This window comes from Littorina saxatilis, linkage group LG2 (genome assembly GCF_037325665.1).
Source record: "Littorina saxatilis isolate snail1 linkage group LG2, US_GU_Lsax_2.0, whole genome shotgun sequence".
In the NCBI taxonomy this organism is placed as follows: domain Eukaryota; kingdom Metazoa; phylum Mollusca; class Gastropoda; order Littorinimorpha; family Littorinidae; genus Littorina; species Littorina saxatilis.
In genome coordinates, this window is record NC_090246.1 from 38,173,090 (window position 1) to 38,189,153 (window position 16,064).

The window sequence follows — 16,064 nt, forward strand, 5'->3', positions numbered from 1 at the left end:
CCCCCCAAAAAAGGAGGAACCCCCTCCTTACAACTCATTTGGTCCGGCCCTGCATCCTTTTGCTTATTTTAAGTTGACCGTGCATTGGTGTGAATCTTATTTTTACAGGATATATATATACAAGAGTTACACCACATGCCGGTTCCTGGGAACAAGCGTTCTGCAATTATTGCGGTGCCACAGAAGGGAGCTGATTTCACTAGTACTACTGTATCAAGGTTTGTTACCTAATACATCATGTCTAGCTTAACAGTAAACTTTTTTTGAATTTTCATTAACTGGAACATGTTTGCACATAGTTTGTAAGAGACCTCTGTGAATTTGGTGGGTTTACCGTATCCTCACTATGGTCAACATTCTGTGAGCAACTGTTTGAAGCTAATAAATGTAGCGGTCAGAAAGATTCCAGAATCATTTGGCTCACTGGAAACTTTTTTAAATATTTTTTAACCTGAAACAGTAAGAATTATACGAATTCATGAAATAAAATTTTCTTTCATTTTGGTCTGTTGTGTGAAGGCTTGCTACCCCGGCTTTGACCGACTCTCTGAGAAAGTAAACATTATTCAAATACATTCAAATAAAAATGTCACTTTTCATCTTTTGTGTGAAGGGTACCCCAGGCTGATTTCCTGCACCATGGATGTAGAGGAGGCCAGACAGTCTGCTTCTAATTCCAGCTGTGTTGCGTTTTTATATTTAGTCAAGTTTTGACTAAATATTTTAACATCGAGTGGGAATCGAAACGAGGGTCGTGGTGTATGTGCGTGTGTGTGTGCGTGTGTGCGTGTGTGTGTGTGTGTGTGTGTGTGTGTGTGTAGAGCGATTCAGACTAAACTACTGGACCGATCTTTATGAAATTTGACATGAGAGTTCCTGGGTATGAAATCCCCGAACGTTGTTTTCATTTTTTTGATAAATGTCTTTGATGACGTCATATCCGGCTTTTTGTGAAAGTTGAGGCGGCACTGTCACGCCCTCATTTTTCAACCAAATTGGTTGAAATTTTGGTCAAGTAATCTTCGACGAAGCCCGGGGTTCGGTATTGCATTTCAGCTTGGTGGCTTAAAAATTAATTAATGACTTTGGTCATTAAAAATCTGAAAATTGTAAAAAAAAATAACAATTTATAAAACGATCCAAATTTACGTTTATCTTATTTTCCATCATTTGCTGATTCCAAAAACATATAAATATGTTATATTCGGATTAAAAACAAGCTCTGAAAATTAAATATATAAAAATTATTATCAAAATTTTTTTTTCGAAATCAATTTAAAAACACTTTCATCTTATTCCTTGTCGGTTCCTGATTCCAAAAATATATAGATATGATATGTTTGGATTAAAAACACGCTCAGAAAGTTAAAACGAAGAGAGGTACAGAAAAGCGTGCTATCCTTCTCAGCGCAACGAATACCCCGCTCTTCTTGTCAATTCCACGGGCACTGCCTTTGCCACGGGCGGTGGAGTGACGATGCTACGAGTATACGGTCTTGCTGCGTTGCGTTGCGTTCAGTTTCATTCTGTGAGTTCGACAGCTACTTGACTAAATATTGTATTTTCGCCTTACGCGACTTGTTTTCTGCTCGTGAAGTGTATTGCCACATTGCCAAAGCCATTGGCCAAGAGAAGTCACCCTGTCTGCCCATTTTGCATAGCCTTACAGGCTGTGACACTATGTCGTTCTTCAATGGTATTGGGGAAACAGAAGGCTTGGGAAGTATGGCAAGCATTTGAAGACGTCACTCAAACTTTCTTCAGGTTGTCTGCTCCTCTTTGTAAGCTGAGTACCACTGACAGGGCAGCACAAGAGCTTTTTGGTGTACATTTGTAGGACAAAACCAGCAACGTACTGGGTGTAAACAGTGCTAGACGGTACCTCTTCAGTAAACAGAGCTGCCAAATTGACCATAATCCCCTTACAAGTGAGGTGCTGCTGCAGGACATGAGATTGAGAAGAGCCATCTACCTATTAGACTTCCCAACTCTGTGGGCTGGCAGTTCAAGGCTGGAAAGTGGGAGTCATTCTGGACGAGCTTTCAAGAGGTATCCAGCGTGTGCCGAGAACTCATGAGGTGTGCCTGCAAGAAGAGCTGAACAACAAAACGCTGCAAATGCTGCTAAGAAGGACTGCAGAGCACAGCTCCCTGCAAATGTGCTTGCATGCCTGTAAAAACTGTCAGCATCTAAATTGTGCAAAAATATTATTGCACCCATTTTCATACCCCAACTCAAACATTTATTCCTGTGTCATTTTATTCAAACTGTCTATGCCATTAAAGGCTCGCATCTTCGCTGTCTGGCACTTTTTTTTTACATCATCATTTACGCCGTCAAAATAAGGATAGTCATACCCTTGACGTGACAAAGAGATGTGACAAAAACTTCGGGTACCTTTTAAAAAGCCGACGACAATTCCTGAGGCACAACTGGGTCACTGTTGTATACGAAGAGAAAGTCAACTTGATTATCCATCCAGAACAGGTTGTTTTATTTCGCCATCTTGCATATTTCTAGTGTTGTGCCATTGTACCTACTGATGTATGTGTCGATCTCACGGATGAGATGTTTATGTGTCAAATTTGAGGGATACCCAAGTCAACTAAAATCCATGTATTTTAGCAATGACCAAGTGGGTTGCGTTGAAACTTTCAGGAATGTGTGTCTACACACGAGGCGTAGTTCAACCGTTTGAGTACACTTTCAAATCTTCACGAAATAATATTTTAAAAACTGCCACAGGTTTGTTGACTTACATCCCACATATTTTTGACTTCGCATGTATATATATGACAGATGGTTGTTTCAAGTACTGCCAAAGTTTCTTTTGAGTATAGACACTTGCGGAATGTGCTAGTTGTGTAAACACATGAGAACAAACAACGTTTTCGAAATACAGCGATTATGAATTTTAGTCGACTTTTGAGTTGATACATTACATTTTTATCAGTTTTATTTTGGGGGTACCCTTATTTGGGCGGCGGTCAAATAACCCATGTAAAGGCCACCTTTTATCTTAAAAGTGTTCCAGTTAGCCAAGTTGAGTGCCCTCAATAGCATACATTGAATACAACAGCACAGGCATGAATGTTTTCGTTTTGTTTTGGTATGAAAATTGGTGCAATATATTATTTTTGCACAGTTTAGGTAATCCTTAAATTCTTCAACCCTGCCACCCACACCGTCCAATCATTCTCTGCACCAACAATACATGTTTCTATTGCAAGAGAATGTCTTGTAGCATAAAAAATGCCTAAATTATACCCTTTTATTGTCGGCCATTTTGAAAATTGTTAAAAAAAACTACTGATTTCTTAATTTTTTCACGGTGGCTCTGTATCAGGTTTTGTTAAGCAAAAGCAAATGTCCATTTACGCCAAATTTGCTGTTAATCACATGAAGTGAAATATGCCTAACATACCCAACCGTTTACACTGGCGGCCATTTTGAAAAATTGTTTAAAAACTACCCATTTTTTAATTTTTCGCGGTGGCTCTGTATCAGGTTTTGTTAAGCACATAAAACTCTTCATATTTGCTAAATTTGGTGTTTGTTGCATGATTTGAATGATTTTGCAACATAGGAGCCCCACTATCCTCTCTCTGAATGTCTCCCGAGGAAGTGACATAGCGAATACTAGGGGAAGGGCCCCTAATATGGACCACTTTTTGTTTATTGCTGATAACTAGCTTGTTTTCTTGCGAAGAAGTTTCATTTTGTGGTTGGTAGTCCTTCTCTCTTAGTTTAACAGTTAGGCCTAATTAGAGTGAAATAGATTTGATAGACCTTCAGCAAAAATTAAATACAGAAAAAATCACAAATGGTCCATATTAGGAGCCTGGGCGCCCAATATGGACCAGTGAAGCGGCCTATACTTCAAAATAATATGACAAAACGTATAGTGTGCAAGTCAGACTCATTCAAATATGCTTTATATATATATATATCTATTTCGGTTTGACGAGAACGTTATTTGAAGTACAACAGGAAACTAAAGAAACTGATCAAAAACAGAGAGACAATAAATGAAATTATCAACTTCCACAAAAAGAAGACTATTTGTTATATTTTTTGAAATCTCGAGGGCTAGTTATAGGTTATTTTCAGCAAGCTTCTTAATGAATTAATTAAAATTGCCTTTAGTTTTTATTTTCTTCGATTTGTTGAAGGTGGTCCATATTAGGGGACTCACACATACTTTGAGGTTTTGCTATTATTTTTTGTTTGCAGTAGAAACTCGGGGTACACACTGTTAAAATGTAACAAATACTGTCTTAGCTGTCATATATAGCCATTTTTGTGTTATGAAAGCTTTGGCTGTGGACAGAAACGAGTCCGTTTTAGGCGGCAAATTTAGAGTGAACGCTGCCAAAAGTGAAAAAAAGCGAAAAAGCCTAACGGTTTTGAGGTTTGTGTTTCTACAACTGTTTTGACATGTGCAACTTATCCAGAGAGGGTGAATAAAGCGAATGAAATTGTTTTGAGCGCTCTAGCGCCGTTAGTTTGTCAGAACAGGAGGTGGTCCATATTAGGAGCCGGTCCATATTAGGAGCCTTTCCCCTACATGGCTTGCTGTGTCGTACCAGACTTACACGATTTTTTTTGATTTTTTAAATATTGAACTGCGAGCAAAAGCTTTCTGTCATCTTATGTCCGACATCATAATTGAAAGTGTCATCTTCCATCTGTCTGGGGCACGTAGCCGAATATCAGCGTTCTCTTGAGTTCGTGTCCCTATTGTTTTCCATTTTATCATTGTAACATCACACACACACACACACACACACACACACACACACGCACGCGCGCGCGCTCGCACGCCCGCACGCACGCACGCACAAAAACATAATAGCGACACAGGCACAGACACATAGATAGAGAGATAGACACGCAGACAGAAGGACAAACCAACCGACCGACAAACAACGTCACAGACAGCCACCCAGCCAGCCAGCCAGACTGGCAATGACATGCAGACAGACAGACGCACAGAAACACAGCCAGCCAGCCAGCCAGCCAGCCAGCCAGCCACACACACACACACACACACACACACACACACACACACACACACACACACACACACAATCACACAAATATACAATTTGATAAATGCTGCTGATGTAAAACCATCCATGACACATGCAGTTTTAAAAATGCTGGAAATTGAGATGTTAGCATAGTATTATCTTCGAAGTGTGATTTTATTTAATTTTATTTCTCACTATTCAATTTTGTTCTGCGTGCAAAATGAGCATGCTTGTCGACACAAAACAAATGTCATGGGGAGAAAAAACATGCAGTCGCTGTTTTTGTCACCATGGTCTAGGGGGGAAGGAGGAGGGGTGGGGGTGGGGGGTGGGGGGGGGATAGACAGCAAACAAGAAAGCACCATAGAAAAAAAGAAAAGAAAGGACAGGCAGACATACAGACAGGCAGACATACAGACCGACAAACCCACACACCAATAGACGGACGGACAGTTGGACGGAAGAACGGGCAGAGATGAATACAGGCACACACAGACCCACAGACCAAGAGGCAGACAGACAGAAGGAAGGACGGGCGGACGGACAGACATACAAAAGGACAGACAGACACACAGTACAGGCAAATATAAAGGTGAAGACATGTATATAACAAGGAACATTAGTCATTGTTGTGCGAAAACTCTCCCTTTTCAGCTTTCATCGCTTCGGCGGAAAATTCAGTTTGGGACAACAGAACAAAATCAATCAAATGCTTTCATCGTATACATTCTGGATTATCCACTTGAGAATTGCAGATGAATTATTCATTAATGGCGGCTCTTAAAGGGATACTATTGATCTGACCGTTTGTACCACCGAACCTTTGTCCAGACGTACATGGTATGGTTTGCTCGAACTCGCATCCCTGAATCTTATTATGATAGACGCACACATAATTATTTGCTCGAACACGCACCACTGAACCTTGATCTAGACGCACACGATAATTATGATATGTTCGAAAACGCACCACCGAACTTTAATCTAGACGCAAACGATATGATTTGCTCGAACACGCACCACTGAACCTCAGTCTAGACGTACACGGCATAATTTGAACGAACACGCGCCACTGAACCTTAATCTCGACGCACACGGTGTGATTTGAACGTACGCGCGCCACTGAAACTTAATCTGGACACATACGGTATGATTTACTCGAACACGCACCACAACCACCGAACCTTGATCTAGACGCACACATAATAGCCTATTATAATTTGCTCGAACACGCGCCGCTGAACCTTATTCTGGACGCACACATAATAGCCTATTATAATTTGCTCGAACACGCGCCACTAAAACTTGATCTAGACGCACCAGACACGACATAAATGCGCACCAGACACGCACACATTATGATTTGCTCGAACACGCATCGCTGAAACTTGATCTAGACGCACCAGACACGACATAATTTGCTTGTAACAAAAGCGGTTTCTTTCCACGGACAACTTTTGGACGATTTTACCTAAAAAGGTTCATCGACCACTCCACAACAAAAGTGGGTTTAAAGCTGATCGAAATTTATTCGTATAAACAGCACTTCGCTTCAAAAAGAAAATTTCTCCCCCGAAATCGGCGTATGCTGCCTGAATGGCGGGGTAAAAACGGTCATTCACGTACAATTCCACTCGTGCTAAAAACATGAGTGAACGTGGGAGCCTAAGCCCATGAACGAAGAAGAAGAAGAAGAAGAAGAAAAGAAAATTTCAAGCACAAAGAATGTGGATGTGAAAGGCTGAAGATTCATGATTAAAACGTAACAAATGGCATGTCAGCAGTTGCGCACAGAATACGGTACTGGGGTCACGTTTCCACGCAACCCACGTTATTTTGCTTATTTATTGTTACATTAAAAACAAATAATAAAACAGAAAGATAAAATGTTCTCCTCTTGTTGTTTTCAGCGTGCACAAGTAAAAGATAATGTTTTGATAATCAAGTTTAAGGCAGGCTATAAGGAGCAACTAGTTTTGTCGTGTATATACACATACATCATTCTTCTCTTCTTCTTCTTCGTTCATGGGCTTAGACTCCCACGTTCACTCATGTTTTCAGCACGAGTGGATTTTTACGTGTATGACCGTTTTTTACCCCGCCATTCAGGCAGCCATACGCCGATTTCGGGGGAATACACATACATGAAACGTTAAACCGTCTCTCTCTCGAATATAAGACGTACTTATAAAGCTCATAGTTTTGCAGTTCACATCTAATTATATAGTACCTAAACCATGGGATGGCAGGTTTAGACGTCAAACCGGCGTTTCATAACTCTCCGTCTACAGATTCGCGTACTTTCCTGAACCAATTTGAAGTTCGGACCGTCTTTCGGTCCTGTTTTACAACTCTTAAGGTCTTTGAATGTACAACGAAGTACGGGAATTAAACAACGTACCCCGCGTAAACACAACATTACCTTACACTAATGTTAAGTCTGAACCGTCGTCTACCCCCATAAACGGAGTATGGCAGCCTTCATGGCGAAGTAAAGCAGACGGCCATACACGTAAAAGCGTACATACTCATAAAAACTCGAGTCGAGTTCGCCTGCGAACGCAGAAGAAGATGAAGAATAGGTTGGTGCGTGTCCCCAAGAAACTCTGTTGTAAACATATGTCAACCTTTACTGATTTACTGAAGAAATTCGAGAAGAAGGAAAAGAAGTAGAAGAAGAGAAAGAAGAAGAAGACTTACGAAGAAGAAGACGCAGAAGAAGCGTCTTTTTAAATTTATCCAAAGTAAAAAATGAACTTAAAATTTGTTTACGAGTTTCCATGGTACAGCTAAGCGTACTTCTGACTCTCTTAGTACAGCTAAGTATACTAGAAACAATGACTATAGATTTGTGTATCAACATATATCAACGCATGTCAAACTTTAAACAGGTTCACCCCGTTCCGGTCATCCGTTCCTGCAATACACTCTTGCAAATCAATTTTCTGCTCAGGGATTATAACTCAATGATACAATTAGTTGAATGCAGAATAATACAAAAACGCCCTTTTAATGTTTTGCCGACGTTGTATGCATGTCTTATGGGGAAATGTCAAGGTTTAAAGTAATCAAGGTTCTGTTGTGTGGACATCTCTGTTTCTTTGTCTGTCTCTGTCTTGTGCCTCCCCTGTCTCCGCCTCAATGTATCTGCCGACCACCCCGCCTACCACCTCCATAACTCTCTGCACGTTTTGTACATGTATGGAAACCATCTTTTCCATTGAAAACCAAACCATGCCAAACACAACACGACTACACAACGCAACACAACACAACACAACACAACACAACCACAGCACAGCACAACAAACCGTACCGTGCCGCACCACACCGCACCACTCAACACCACGCCACACCACACCATACCACAACAAACCAAACCACACCAAACCACACAACACAACATTACACATTGCCTGAACGTTTCAGTTTGTTTTTTAGCATCCATGTAATCAATTTTGAGTTCCGACTGTCTGAGAAAGCTTCTTAACTGGCGATTCCTGCTTCGGGAATTCCGAAGTCCTGCCTTTGTGTTTTGTCTCTTTCTCTTTCAAAACTGGCAAAAGCAGCAGATGCAATACAAACATTCTGTTTGCGTTGGAGAGTGCCAAGAGCGCCTAGCGCTTAGGGAAAATCTGACGTTTTACATCACGTTTGGACTAATAGACTGGAAATCGAGAAGAGGGTGATGGTGTGTGTATGTATGTATGTCTGTATGTCTGTATGTATGTATGATATGTCTGTCTGTATGTCTGTATATCGGTCTGTCGGTCGGCCCGCGAGGCTGTCTGTCTGTCTGTCTGTCTGTCTGTCTGTTTGTGTGCGTGGGTGCGTGCTTCCATTCATGCATGTATGTATTTTTGTACGTATAATGTATGTTTGAGAGAGATTCCGGGAAAACTGCTGTACATATCTCAGAAACTTTGCAAGTATATTTTTTTCCAAATGATATTCCTCAGTTGTTTTCTCTCCCTAAATGTCTTTGATGACGTCATACCCGGCTAAGTTAAGAAAAGTTATGGCAGCGCTGTGGTGATCGCATTTTTTAAGCAAATTGATTGTAACTTTAGTCAAACATGTAATATGGAATTCAGCCCAAACCATGGGTTTGCATTTCAACTCGGAAGCGGCTTAAAGATTAATGACAGTCAGCCTCCCGGCCATCACATATACTGTCAGGCTTTGACACACAGTACAAACACCCTTTCGTTTAAACACACACCGCTTGAGCTAGAACATCCTAGGTGCCCTATGTAAAGAGCGAGCAATTTTCAAAGAATTTATTTTCGTGGACGGCTCTGATCAGCAAGTCAGGCGCCTAGTTTTGGCGCAACTCGAACTAACCTTTAAAATCGAGATAATAAATTGACAGCTTGTTACACAAACATTCTTAAATCATAAAAGAATTCTTTTTTCATCAAGACAAGATCAGTACAATTCGAAGTTTTGAAAGTTTGAAAAAAGAAAAGCCCGGAAACGTGTCACGCAAACCGTCTTTCTCGTAGCAGACGACGGTTACAACTGGCCTTGATACGGAACGATTCAAGGGGGGCAATCTCAGTCATCTGAAAGAGGGAAATCCAAACGCAATCCGCCTTGTTCGATTTTATGGGCTTGGACGATAGAGAAAAATAAGAAAAGCAAAAGCTGGAGTCCAGTCTGGACGAAACTGCTATCAAGAACGCAGAATTGATTTTTTCTGAGGTTTTTTTTTAGCCGTAAGCGCCATTTCTCATTTCGAATTTCTCATAACTGCTGGCGGCCGCAGTGAAACCAACAAAGGGGCCTCACTCTGGAAGAGTTTCCTGCTCTTACGGCTAAAAAAAACAACTCAGAAAAAATCAATTCTGCGTTCTTGATAGCAGTTTCGTCCAGACTGGACTCCAGCTTTTGCTTTTCTTATTTTTCTCTATCGTCCAAGCCCATAAAATCGAACAAGGCGGATTGCGTTTGGATTTCCCTCTCTCAGATGACTGAGATTGCCCCCCTTGAATCGTTCGGTATCAAGGCCAGTTGTACTGGCCGTGTGTTCAAGATGTCAACTGTCAGATCGCTCTAGTTCGTGTGAACCCGCGCCAGCCGGCGTTTGTTGCGTTTAGATTCAGAGATACACAATAACGTGCTATTGCAGATCAGCTTACAGCGAGCCGCATTGGAAATCACAAACTGACGACTACAATCATTGTGAAACAAGAGGCGAAGCCTTCAAGGCTCCCGTAAGAAATCGACAAACAGTAACATAACACAAACTCACTCACTCCGTAACACACACACACACACACACACACACACACACACACACACACACACACACACACACACACACACACACACACACACACAGTTAAAACTAACGCATCATATCAACTCCATGTATAATTTTCAAAAGAAGGCAAACAGATAAAATGACTAGGGTAATAGGTTAGGTACCTGCCATGTGGGCACTTTTTCCACTGCTGTCCTCAGTCCTATACTTTTCATCAAGACTTGTCACCATGCCGAGTAGATCTAAATTCGGAAGTCTTCATGTGGCTGAGGCATATATCTGACATAGCGTCGATCTTGTTGTAGGTTAACCTCCTTTCTGAAACAAATGGCAAAATGCGATTAGTTATGATGACTACAACCTACACAAATATAAACAGTGTTTTGAAACAGAATAGTCAGGTTATACAAGCCACTTTACCTATGCAGCATGGTAACCCTACAATATGCGAAACATGTCGACTGCAGCAGCCTGGTTCTTAAAATAATTCTGACGGTCAACACAGCCAGAAATGCCAACAAAGACAAGAAAGCTGTGGCAAGGTAAGCTTACCAAACGTTACATAGCGAATCATATGATAGTGCGTAAACAGCAAACAGTAGATCTACAATCAAAGAGAGGATCGAGTCTGGAATGAAACGCGATACAGATCTAGCATTCAAAAACTGTCTTTCACGTTCAAGGAAGTTGTTGCAAAGTACTTAAGACTTACTAAATTGTACAGACAAAACCATGACAGTGCATGTTTTGAATCTGAGGAAAAAATCGTGATCATTTTGACTTTGAGAACAGATTCATTCCGTTTCCTTATATCTGCATGTTCAAGTAAATGGTGGACAGTTTTTTTCGGGCAGAATAAACTTAACCTTTGCCGGATGCCGCTTTTGACTACACACTCCCGACGATGCGGGTTTGTCTGAACCCATACATTTGAAAGAGGGTTTTTACCGTTTATTCCTCTAACGACGATGCGGGTTTGTCTGAACCCATACATTTGAAAGAGGGTTTTTACCGTTTATTTCTCTAACGACGGGGTGGGTTCAGGGAAACCCACAGCGCTACTTCAGTGGTTGCATCGAGTTTCTCCCTTCACCGACCTCTTGCAGGGGAGGGAGAGGGGGAGGGAGAGGGGGGGGGAGAGACTGAGAGAGACTGAGAGACTAAGAAAGAGAGAGAGAGAGAGAGAGACTAAGAAAGAGAGAGAGAGAGACTAAGAAAGAGAGAGAGAGAGTCTAAGAAAGAGAGTGAGAGACTAAGAAAGAGAGAGAGAGAGACTAAGAAAGGGAGAGAGGGAGACTAAGAAAGAGAGAGAGAGAGAGACTAAGAAAGAGAGAGAGACTAAGAAAGAGAGAGAGAGACTAAGAAAGAGAGAGAGACTAAGAAAGAGAGAGAGACTAAGAAAGAGAGAGAGAGAGACTAAGAAAGAGAGAGAGAGATACTAAGAAAGAGAGAGAGAGAGACTAAGAAAGATAGAGAGAGAGAGACAAATAAAGAGAGAGAGAGAGACAAATAAAGAGAGAGAGAGAGACTAAGAAAGAGAGAGAGAGAGACTAAGAAAGAGAGAGAGAGACTAAGAAAGAGAGAGAGAGAGACTAAGAAAGAGAGAGAGAGACTAAGAAAGAGAGAGAGGGAGACTTAGAAAGAGAGAGAGACTAAGAAAGAGAGAGAGAGAGACAAAGAAAGAGAGAGAGAGACTAAGAAAGAGAGAGAGAGAGAGACTAAGAAAGAGAGAGAGAGAGACTAAGAAAGAGAGAGAGAGAGAGACTAAGAAAGAGAGAGAGACTAAGAAAGAGAGAGAGAGAGACTAAAAAAGAGAGAGAGAGACTAAGAAAGAGAGAGAGAGAGAGAGAGACTAAGAGAGAGAAAGAGAGACTAAGAAAGAGAGAGAGAGAGAGAGAGAGAGAGAGAGACTAAGAAAGAGAGAGAGACTAAGAGAGAGAGAGAGACTAAGAAAGAGAGAGAGAGAGAGAGAGACTAAGAAAGAGAGAGAGAGAGAGACTAAAAAAAAGAGAGAGAGACTAAGAAAGAGAGAGAGAGACTAAGAGAGAGAAAGAGAGACTAAGAAAGAGAGAGAGACTAAGAAAGAGAGAGAGAGACTAAGAGTAAGAAAGAGAGAGAGAGACTAAGAAAGAGAGAGAGAGACTAAGAAAGAGAGAGAGAGACTAAGAAAGAGAGAGAGAGAGACCAAGAAAGAGAGAGAGAGAGACTAAGAAAGAGAGAGAGAGAGACTAAGAAAGAGAGAGAGACTAAGAAAGAGAGAGAGAGACTAAGAAAGAGAGAGAGAGAGACTAAGAAAGAGAGAGAGAGACTAAGAAAGAGAGAGAGAGAGAGACAAAGAAAGACAGAGAGAGACTAAGAAAGAGAGAGAGAGAGACTAAGAAAGAGCTAGAGAGAGAGAGAGACTAAGAAAGAGAGAGAGAGACTAAGAAAGAGAGAGAGACTAAGAAAGAGAGAGAGAGAGAGAGACTAAAAAAGAGAGAGAGATACTAAGAAAGAGAGAGACAGAGAGAGAATAAGAAAGAGAGAGAGAAAGAGAGACTAAGAAAGAGAGAGAGACTAAGAGAGAGAGAGAGAGACTAAGAAAGAGAGAGAGAGAGACTAAGAAAAAGAGAGAGAGAGACTAAGAAAGAGAGAGAGCGAGAGACTAAGAAAGAGAGAGAGACTAAAAGAGAGAGAGACTAAGAAAGAGAGAGAGAGAGACTAAGAAAGAGAAAGAGAGAGAGACTAAGAAAGAGAGACAGAGAGAGAGAGAGACTAAGAGAGAGAGAGAGACAGAGATAGAGACTAAGAGAGAGAGACAGAGAGAGAGAGAGACAGAGAGAGAGACAGACAGAGAGAGAGACAGACAGAGAGACAGAGAGAGAGAGAGACAGACAGTCAGATAGACAGACAGTCAGATAGACGGATAGACAGACAGACAGACAGAGCAACTGACAACAGACATACAGACAGAGAGATACGGACAGACAAACAGAGAGACAGACAGTCTCTTGGAGACAAACAGGCAGACAGACACTGTTCCGCCGCTTTGGTAATTATGGGTGTAGCAGAACCCGCGCCGTCGGCAGAGGGATAGTTACAATCACTACTACTCTTTAAAAGTATGGGTATGTGTGAACCCGCGCCATCGGTAGTGTTTATGTAAATTATCATAATCAATTAATTCTGATGTTTTGTCATGTACACACTAAAAATTTGCAGACAGAGAGCAAATTAGGTGTGTGAGAGATACTTAAAATTTCAAAACGATACCTTTAATGGTTCCAGAGTTACAATGATTTTAGTGTGTCTCTGGGTACAGGTGAACCCAGGAAGCACGGCAAAGTGAGACTCTACTGCAAGTCTTGAAATTCACATAAATCGAACCACGAGCAAAGACATCCAAACATTACAGGCACTTTAGATCAACTCATTTCACTAGAGGTGACTGCCTAGCACTGTGTTTGACATCCGTGTCTGCTGAAATAAAAAGAAATTAAAACAGTAGGTGACACGTTAGGCCAACAAAAAAAAAATTGTCTGTTTCTGGTCACCCGACCGACCCTAAATTTCGGCGCCGACCCTAAACTTTTTTTTTCCAAATTCAATTTTTTTTGTGTTTTTTTGGTGGTAAAGGACAGGGTGAGAAAATGAACAACAAAAACGTGTGAAAACGAAAGTCCGCTGACGATTTGTAAATGTGTTGAGTGTCTTGTCTCTATGTATAGTGAATCCAGTCTCTTTGCGCGATTTTTAAAGTTAGTTTTATTGGTCTACATTTGGGGTTAAAAAAAATAAAAAAATAAAAATAAAAAAAATCCCGACCTACCGACCCTATTTTTTTTAGCCATGTTACCAGAAACAGACAATTTTTTTTTTTTGGCCTTATCAGAGTGGGAGACACTAGATCTGTCTCTGAACTCAGGGGCGGACGAGGGGGGGGTTTCTGGGGTTTCCGGAAACCCCCCCCCCAGCCAAAAAATAAAAATATTTTTGTGTGTTTTTTTGGGTTGAGTTTCAATTTTGTGGGTATTAATCAGTGACAAAATCTGCTGCCTGGAACTGGTAATGATCATCCTCAGAATGCACCAGCTTGCACCATTTTGCATCCTTTTTTTCAAAATTTTCCGGGGGGGCATGCCCCCGGACCCCCCTAGCAAGCTAGGCGCTTCGCGCCGTCGGCTCGGCGCTTCGCGCCGTCGGCTCGGCGCTTCGCGCCGTCGGCTCGGCGCTTCGCGCCATCACACCCATATCTTCACAATATACTTTCGGAAACCCCCCCCATAAAATGAACTGATCCGCCCCTGGAACTTACCGGGATACGGCTGCAAGATCGACACTGACTGCCGCGCTTTCGACAGCTCTTCCTCGCGTGGACATTGGAAACACGCTGTGCAGATCAAATTGTAGGAAATCTCCCTTTGGTATCTTCTTTATTTACTTTTCTGGAGCTTAGAAACCGAACAACATGAAATCGTCTTCCCCGGCGAATCGGCGAGGTGAGAACTGGACCACAATCCTTCGCGCGACCCCTGACCTGATCTTGACACCTGACCTGCCGTCTACATGCCAAACACGACACAAATCAGTCAACTGCTTGTACCCCTTCAAAACCCCCCACCACCCGTTTTCTTTGGATACACGCTTTAACTACACACATGCCGACACAATGTTGATCATTGCTTCAATAATTTGAAGATGGTGCTTGAAAATTAACCACGTGAAATGAGTATTTCGGTGTTTAGCCAAAAATGTTAAAGTTTCTACCACAGACATACACACATACATACGCACGCACGCACGCACAGACAGACAAAGTTTACCATCGCATAGGCTACACTTACGTGAGCCAAAAAGGAAACTGGATCACTGGATCACACGGGTTCGCGATGGTTCAGGGGTAAGATACTAAGATAAACCACGCAAAAAGTAAATTCTTTGAAAATTGCTCGCTCTTTACGGAGGGCACCTAGGATGTTCAAAAGTGGCGAGTGTGTAAATGAAAGGGTGTTTGTACTGTGTGTAAAAGCTTGACAGTATTACATGAACATTCTTTATTTTGAGGTTGAGCCTGCGTTCTTAGATCAATGCGAACATGGTCGGACGCTGAACCACGATGCTTTCACTTTCGCTCGATAGCTCGTCGCAAAATACATCATAACTCCCTTATTTTTTATTTCTGTGACTTGAAACTTGGTATAAAGTCAGATAATGTTGTGAAGATAATATATATAAAAAGTACATGTACATGCTTTAGTTTGGTAGCGTAAGGCCGCGTGCGGCCGCGTGCGGTCGCGTAGTATTTAGTCAGACCGGCATTTTCGAAAGGGAAATAACCATAGATGTGTCTGTTGCGACCCATCTCGTCATCGGCGCTTTTCCGGAAATGACCCGCGCGTTGTTAGAATTCCAACAATGGCCGCCATTGTAGGAATTCCAACTTTGCGCTACGCGATTTTAGAAATGTACCGCGCGCATAGTGAAGATTCTGCTCTTTCTTAAAATGCGATGTAAAATGATACAAGTCATGATGGCCCATGATGATCCTTGTGTTTTAAAGTGATCAATGCTTAGTCTTGAAAAAGCAGATGCATTGTATAACGCACCAAACCAACCGAATTACAAAAAGCAAAAAACACTTTTGATAACTTCGGCGGGCTGTAACAACACAGTTCAACGACCCATCCCACTCGACCAAAACGCACCAATTTTACGTAATTTTTAACGTTTCAGATCTTACATTTTACAACAACAAAAACACAACAAGAGTGTTCCGATATAACTTT